Here is a 9,331-nt window from a genome sequence, read left to right as displayed (position 1 = left end):
TCTATATTGATGTTGATCATGCTTTACATACTCAGTACATTCTTCGTACTGACGTCCTTTTGTTGTGGACGCTGCGTCATGCCCGCAGGTGCACAGGGAGACAGACTGGACTCATAGTTGCTTATTCAGAGAGTGCATAGCAGAGCTCCATCTCATTCGGAGCCATAGCTTTTGGGTACTTATTCTTTTGTGTACATAATTATAGGCATAGCAGGGTCCTGTCCCGCTCATGTGATATGCTATACTCTTAGAGGCTCGTAGTCACGTGTATGTGGTTATTTATGTCTGGCCTTGTCGGCCTATATTTTGTATATCATTTTGTTGGCCTCGTCGACCCATGTACATTGTTGTGGCATAGCTGCCTATGATGATTAAAGATTTTGTCGTCCAATGGGACTAGTATGATTGATGCTTAGAAATGTATGATTGATGATGTGGCTCATCTAGATGCGAGTATGAGTGTAAGCTAAGGGGTGCCCGAGTGGGATAGCACCGGGTGCTCGTTGCGGCCCCCTAGTCGGGTCGTGACACTTAACTGGTCTACACTCCGCATAAGCTCTTCATCATAGCTTAGCATCACCCAAAAGATGAAAGGTCACAAACTCTACACCATGGCTCTCAACTGCCCCCATCTTGTAGAGGTTCTCATGACAATCAATAATAAACTCATAAGCATCCTCAGACTCTGTGCCATAGAAGACGGGAGGCTTCATCTTGGTGAACCTCCAAAATAGATAATGCTCCTCACTGGTCATCACCGGTCCTGCCACTAGTCTAGGAAATATATCAGGTCCTCGAGCCACATCCATATGTGGAGCCACAACCGCAGCATGCTGCGCTCCTGGAGCATGAAATCTGTCAGGAATCTGGTCAACTAATCTCATGCCCTGGCCATCTGGGGTAGCCGACAATACATCTGCCTCAGTCAATCCATTCAGCAGGTTCAACACACGAACCATAACATCTGATAATACTATAGTGGCTATGATATATGGCTGAGCTGGTGCCGCTGCAAATTTCGCATCCTCATCCGAAACTGTTGGTGGCGCGGGGGAAATTGATCTAGTACGGGCCTAACCAGCCACGAGAGCCCAGCCCCTAGTTGGTCTTACCCCTCGTCTTTATCATGTCCACGGCCTCTGACCTGACCTCTACTATAAGTCGCGGCCCTGGCGGCTACCTCTGGTGCCTCATCAACGGTTGCCCTAGCACAAGTTCTCACCATCTATGAGAGAATAGAAGGAAAAGTCAGATATCAATTTGAATCATCCAGATACCAATTGGAATCAAATAGCACGAAAGAAAGAAAGAGTTTGAATTTTCCTAGTGTCCCATAGCCTCTCGAAGATAAGTACAAACATCTCCGTACCAATCCGTAAGACTCTACTAGATATTTCCTTGTACAATAAGATCGACAAACCTAGGGCTCTGATACCAACTTTGTCACGACCTAAATACGTCGTGATGACACCCACACTAACCCCCCTGGTGGGCGAACCATCCTCTTAACTGATTAATCATTCAAATATCCAAATAACTTAAATAACGACAGAAATAATAATAATAACAATAAGTCTAAGTCATTCCATATATAGAAAATAGGTGTGGAATACTACATATTACAACCTCATGAACTGAAAGTCATCGTACAAGGACTCTAACCAAATATACTGTCTAGGAATACATAAGTGTCTGAAATGTAACAATAATGTCTAGAAAGTAGAATAGACATCAATAAGAGAGATCTCCAGGGCGGCATAGGCTGGATAGGAGCTCACCCTCAGATTTGGTCAGAAAGTAGCCTCGGGCTAGATGTGAGGTCTAGCATACGGTCCTGGTACGCAATCTGCACTCAAAAAGGGTGCAGCAAGGTAGTATACAAACACTATGTACCGATAGATATCATAGGCCGACTAAGATTAGCTCATGTATATTCATAAAATCAACAAGATAGACATATACGCACAACAGCAACAACCAACAAATCAAATCATAGAAATAAGATGATGTTAATGCAATGCAACCAATGATAAGTAACTCAACCGTACACACATGCTAAAGGCCTTGTTCACATAATAGTCATGACCCACGGGGGACCCATGGTGTCCATGTACCACTTGCTTCAAAACTGACCTCGGATCACGAGTTCACACGCTCCGAAACAGATCTCGGATCACAGGTTCGAAATAGGTCACATCCTCACCCCCTGTCAAATGTGCCTTATATATATGAGTTAGAACACAAGATGAGTCTCAAAATATGGTTCTAGTCCAGAACCCCAGTATGAAGCACCGACTCACAAGTAAGCATGATAACTCAATGAATTCAAATGCCAATGATAATATAAGTCACATTTCCATATGTCATAACAAGACTCAGATAAATTAGCTCAACAATAGAATGAATCAAATAAACTATCTCAATTAACATGAAGAGTACATATCAACCCTTTCCTTCCATAACACAAGAATTACACCTCATGGTTCAATACATAAAGTAACGGCGACAAGCCCACATAATTAGAAGTCATACGAACCTAAGTATATCCAACCATACTTTATGCCTGAAGACCTAATCATGCTTTCTCCTGTCAACTCTAACTTAAGTAAGCTGTAACCTACCTCGAATGCAGAACTGGAGCCATGAACTACTCCAACCGGGCCTTCCTTTTACGTAGTGCCTAGGAACGCTCAAAGTCTAACAAAAAGTAATGCTAAATAAGAAATAAACCAACTAATTAGAAGAAGAAACAATTTGGGAAAATACCCAAATCCCCCTAACAAATCATATGGGTAAAACTGAAAATAAGGGTGAAATTATCATACCCATAGTCCCAACAATCATAATCCTTACTTACAAGGGTTTCTAATCACATTAGACCCTTCAATTTCATCAATTAGTAAAAGCCCCCAATTTGGGTGAAACCCTAAGTCTCATGATTAGATTCTTGAATTAAAGATCAATTCAATCATAGAATGTGTTAATCTACACTTCTAGATGATATAAACAATAGGTTAATTAACAATAACCAATTTATAAAAAGGGGTTCATGATTAGAAGCCTAGGTCTCATCACCCACCATTCTAGTACCTTAAATCACCATGGAATCCCAAGGAAGAAAAGATAGTAAAGCAAGATAGTAGGTTGGAACTTACCCCAATAGATGATTTCCCCCAAAATCTTCAAGAATCGCCTCTCCTAGCTCTTGGAATTAGGTTTTTGTAATGACCTGTTTGGTCGTTATTGTGTTTCCGGCCCTTTTGATCCCTTTCCAATCTTTATTAGCTCATATTTGAACCGCGGGGACCGTTGGCACACTTCCCGAGTTCATCGGACTTTATTTGAGTAAGTTTTGGGGAAATTTGGCTTTTAAGTGAAAACAATTTGACTCATAGTTGACTTTTGGGTAAACGGACCTTTTCTGGGAATTCGTCAATTTTGAGAGGTCCGGAGGGTCTTTTAGAACTTGTGCGTATATTCGGTCTGGTTCCCAATGCACTCGGGTGCATTTTGGGACATGGGTTGGAAAGTTGATTTTGAGGTATCGGGGGTTGACTTTGTCAATGAGACCTCCGATGGGAATTCTGAGACCATGAGTTTGTTCGTAGCCCGTTTTTATGTATACCTGCATATTTGGTTTGTGTCCAGGAGGTCCAAGGATGGTTTCAGGTGTTGATTTCAAGTTTGGAAGACACCAGAAATTTCTGGTGTCTGGCGAGCGCTATAGCGGTGGGGTGACTGCTATAGCGGTAGGGTAGTGCTATAGCGGTGGGATGACCGCTATAGCGCTAGCTCTATTGATAAGAATCGGGTTACTTGAACAAAACAAGATTATAATGCGGAAGCGAAAATACGAAGATTAAAGACAAGAATGTGAAGATAGGCGAAATTCAAGAATAAAATCCCCAACTTTCAAGATTAAGTGATAAGAACCCTAATTGGTCTTAGTATTCAAAATTAGCGGATTAAGACTAATTAAGATACTAATAGAGTCAATTCAAGAACTTATATCAAAAGGTGATCTAGACCCCTATTTTGAAGAAATTAGAGACAACAATTAGTATAAGACTAATTACCTTCTTTAATTTACGAATAAGAACCAAAGATATCAAGTTAAGAATTAATCTTACCTCCTAAAGAATGTTTCTTGTAGGGCTTGAATTGACTTAATTAATATCATAATTAGCATTAATTCGTTAATTTTGAATACTAAGATCAATTAGGGTTCTTAGCACTTAATCTTGAAATTTGGGGATTTTATTTTTGAATTTCGTCTATCTTTACATTTTTGTCTTTAATCTTCGTATTTTTGCTTCCGCATTATAATTTTGTTTAGTCAAGTAACTCGATTCTTATCAAGTGGTATCAGAGCGGTTCTATCAAGGTTCCGTTCTTGATAATCTTGGGAGTTTCGTAAAAAAAAATCCAATTTCTTGAGAATTAAGTTATTATCAAGAAACTCTAGATTTGTTCAAGAAGGAAAAACCAATAAGAGGGGAAATTTGGATTTTTTTTTTTCTTTTTACACAAATTGGTCTTTTTCTTGTCTCATCCAAACCCAATTCGTCTGGAGTTGGTAAATTATTTTTCTTTCCTATATCTTACTTCTACAAGGTTGTTACGAAAAGGGCTTAATTATAAATCCAAAAGGATCCAGTCAAAGGTAGTAATTTGAGTGGAAAAGGGCAAGAGAGGCAGTGAGATCAATAGAGAGAGAGAAAAAATAAAATAAAATTTAGAGATACTTGTTTCTTTGATATTTTTTTGAGATGTCTCTAACAGCTAAGGAAATTGAATCTGGAACTCAAAACGACACCAACTTAGCTGAAGTGTTTCGTATGATGGCCACACCATTGGAGGATATGAATGCCATTGTGGTTGATTTAAGAAGGGAAGATATTTTTCATACAAGGTGTGGATAAAGGGTAGAATTTTCTCTATGATTATTGATAGTGCAAGTGGTGATAACGTGGTGAGTTTATATGTGGTGGAAAAGTTGGAACTTACATGCATCAAACACACTACTCCTTATAAGTGACAATGGTTGAATGGTTTTGGTGAGCTTAAGGTGACAAAGCAATGTATGGTTTCTTTTGTCACTGGAAAGTATTCCGATAATGTTCTTTGTGATGTAATTCCAATGCAAGATTGTCATATCAAGTTTGGATGTCCATGGCTATTTAATAGGAATGTAATTCATGATTAGAGAAAGAATAGAGTTTCTCACGAGCTAAATAGAAGAAAATATATTCTTGCCCCTTTAACTCTATCCCAAGTTTATGAAGATCTGAAACGTGTGAGCGAAGCAAGGAAAATTTTTGAGAGATAAAAGAATGAAAGAAGTAAGGGAGTGCATGTTGACATCTCAAGAGAGGAAAAAGGAGAGGTTGAGTTGTGTAAAGAGAATGAGATGTCAAGTGAGAAAAAAAGTGAGCTTGAGAGAAAAAGAAAAGAGAGATGACCATGAACTAGAAAAGGGGAGGAATGATCGTGAGATTGAGAGAGAAAAAGAAGAGAGTTCGAGTGAGGTTATTTCTTGTTCTAACTCTAATATCATTACTTCTTCTTCTAGTTGTTTTGATTATTTTGTAGGTACTCATGGGAAAGTTTGCATTAAAGAACCATCATTGCATGAACTTAATCCTAAGGTGGTCAAAACTACATGTCCCATGGAGAAAGTACATGTTGATGAGAAGGATAAAGTTGTCAATCCAACACCAACAAACAAGGGAAAACAAGGTGATATTAACCCTTTACTACATAAGACCAAGTACGGTATGTATAATTGGTTTATTCACATTCTTGGGATTCCTAGAACACCTAAGGTATTTTTGGAGGTAATGAACTACACTCTTAATTCATATGTTGGTGACTTTATTAATTTTGTGGATGATGATATTTTGTTATATAATAAGTCATTAATTGGAACTTCTAAGTTCAAGTATAAGAGTAATTTGTTCCCTTTTAAAATTGACATTGTTAATTGTGGATTCCCATTTGTTGAAAAGAGGCGTGATGTTTGTGTGAGAAGGCTTGTGAATGAGTTAGATAATTCTTCTTCTCTTATTTTAGTGTCAAATGAGTTTTCATGTGATAATTTGTTGGAATATGATTCTTTCTGCCTGATGAGACATAACTCTTCAAGTATCGCTAATCGTGAGCTTAAAAGGGTGTTTGCTACTAATGATGAGGAGATACGTGATTATTATGATACTAGTGATCAAATAATTTTTGTTAAACATGTCCATGATTCCTTGTTTGGGAATATGAGTAATTACTTAGAACTCAATGAGTTTGAAAATGTTATTTGTGTTGATCCTAATAATGAGCTCGAATTTAAAGAAGATTTTGTTTTGAAATTTAAAGGTTCATCTAAGTTTCTTGAAAACTCTTGTGCTTATGTGAATAGTTGTATTGTGAAATCTCTGAGAGGTATAATTGAGGATGCTTGGCTATATCATAAAAGTTTTCAATTTGAAGCATGCATTAGGGATCTTATGTCGTCTTTACCATGCCCATTGGAATACTTTATTGTTAGAACTAAGTTGGAGTTGCGTGTTATTCCCTATGGCGTCTACACGAGAATTTTGTTGTGCTTATAGAAGTAGGAAAATTTTCTATTGGGATGATGATGTCCACATGTTTTATAACGGTGTATTTATACATGCTAGGCTTAATTGGGTTAAGTGGACACATGGTCACTATCTTGTTTTGTTCCTTCCATCGCTACGTGTGATTAATGGATGTTGTTTACTAGTACATGTCTTCTTGATTTTGCGAGATTCAAATTAGAGGACGAATTGTTTTCAAGAAGAGGGGAATGATAGTATTCATGGTAGCATACCTGCATTAAAGGTTGACGGGCTTCAATGGAAAATCAAGAAGATGCTTATTGTGGAAGAAGAGCCCAAAAATGATCCAAGAATTATGAGATGTGGGCTTATTTCTACACATATTTAATGGTCCAAGTTCAAGTCTAAGAGGAGAATAATTAGGCCCATATAGAGCCCAAGAGAAAGGCCCCACATGGAGCCAAAAGATGCCCAAGAAAGGAGCTGAAATTCAGCCCAAAAAGACATAGAATTCTAGTCCAAAATGGGGTCAAAAGTGACGCCCAAACATGGGGAATTGGACGTCAGGGTTCTTTGAGCAAACAAGTCAATTCTTTCCTTATTTTCTTGTTAGTTAATTTAGGAAGAATTTTGGTATTATTTTACATGCTTTCCTAGTTTAAAGTTTCCTAGTTTAATCCTAGTTAGGTTTTGTTATTACTATTTCCATAAAAGTATAATTCGAATCCCATTCTATTTGGGATAGGTTTCGCTATATATAGGGTGGATTTTGTTATTTTTATTAGACAAATATTATTATTATTAAGAGTTTCTCTACTTTACACTTTTGTGTGTGGCTACTTTGGATTTATCTTGCAACCTTATAAGAACGATTCTCTTAAGAGGTAAGATTAATTCGTACTTGATATTTTTGGTTCTTATTCGTAAATTAAATAAAGTAATTAGTCTTATACTAATTATTGTCTCTAATTTCTTTGAGGGGTCTAGATCATCTTTTGATATAAGTTCTTGAATTGACTCTATTAGTATCATAATTAGCTTTAATTCGTTAATTTTGAATACTAAGATCAATTAGGGTTCTTAGCACTTAATCTTGAAATTTACGGATTTTATTTTTGAATTTCGTCTATCTTAATATTCTTGTCTTTAATCTTCGTATTTTCGCTTCCGCATTATAATTTTGTTTAGTCAAGTAACCCGATTCAAAATTAACGGATTAAGACTAATTAAGATACTAATAGAGTCAATTCAAGAACTTATATCAAAAGGTGATCCAGACCCCTATTTCGAAGAAATTAGAGACAATAATTAGTATAAGACTAATTACCTTCTTTAATTTACGAATAAGAACCAAAGATATCAAGTTAAGAATTAATCTTACCTCCTAAAGAATATTTCTTGTAGGGTTGCAAGATAAATCCATAGTCACCACACACAAAGGTGTAAAGAAGACAAACTCTCAAATAATAATAATAATAATAATAATAATAATCTAAAGAAAATAATAAAACTCACCCCTATATAGAGGAGAAACTTATCCCAAATAGAATGGGATTAGAATCTACTTTTGTGGAAATAATTAAATACTAAAACCTAATTAGGATTAAACTAGGAAAGCATGTAAAATAATTGGAAAAATTCTTCCCTAATAGAATAAGAAAAAAAAGTAGACCAAATAACCCCCAAAAATTACACGCCTAAGGAAGTCAATTGGCGTGAATTTTCAACCCCTATGGGTGAGGTTTTCATCTCATATTTAGGGCAGGATTTTCAGCCTTTTTTTGGCTTGATTCTCACGTGTAACAACCATCCTTGGGCTTCTCTTGGGGCCCTCCATGTGGCTCCTCTTGGGCTTCATGTGGGCCCTCATCTTGGGCATCATGTGGCCCAATATTTATTTTTTTGGACTTGGACTTGGACCATGAAATAAATGTAGTACTAGCCCATTTCTTTTCACAATTCTTGAACTCGTTCTTGGGCTCTTCTTCCATAATAAGCATTTTCTTGGGCTCATCTTTGGCCACTTCTTCCACGATAAGTATCTTCTTGATTTCCCATTAGGACTATCAACGTACAATGGAGGTATGCTACCGTGGATGCTATCATTCCCCTCTTCTTGAAGACAATTCGTCCTCGAATTTGAATCTCGCAAAATCAAGAAGACATGCATTAGTAAACACCATCCATTAATTGAAAGCCATAATGGTAGGAACAAAAGAAGATAGTGACCATGTGTCCACTTAACCCAATTAATCCTAGCATGTATAAATACACCCCTATAAAGCATGTGAATGTCGTCATCCCAATAGAAAATTTTCCTACTTATATAAGCACAACAAAAATTACGTCTATATGTTGTAGGGAATGACACATGCCTTTCCAATTTAGTTCTATCAATAAAGTATTCCAATGGGCATGATAAAGACGACACAAGATCCCTAAAGCATGCTTCAAATTGAACACTTTTATGATATATTCAAGCATCCTTAATTACACCTCCCCCAGATTCTACATAAAAGTCATTCACGTAAGCTCAAGAGTTTTCAAGAAAGTTAGAAGAACCATTAAATTTCAAAACAAAATGTCCATTAAATCCGAGCTCCTTATTGGGATCATCACAAATAATATTTTCAATCTGATTGAATTCTAAGTAATAGCTCAAATTCTCAAACAAGAAATCATGGATACATTTAACAAAAAGTTTTTGAATACTAGTATCATAATAATCATGTATCTCCTTATCACTAGTAGTAAACATT

The sequence above is a fragment of the Lycium barbarum genome, chromosome 9 (genome assembly GCF_019175385.1).
Source record: "Lycium barbarum isolate Lr01 chromosome 9, ASM1917538v2, whole genome shotgun sequence".
Taxonomy (NCBI): domain Eukaryota; kingdom Viridiplantae; phylum Streptophyta; class Magnoliopsida; order Solanales; family Solanaceae; genus Lycium; species Lycium barbarum.
This window is presented reverse-complemented; position numbering follows the sequence as displayed.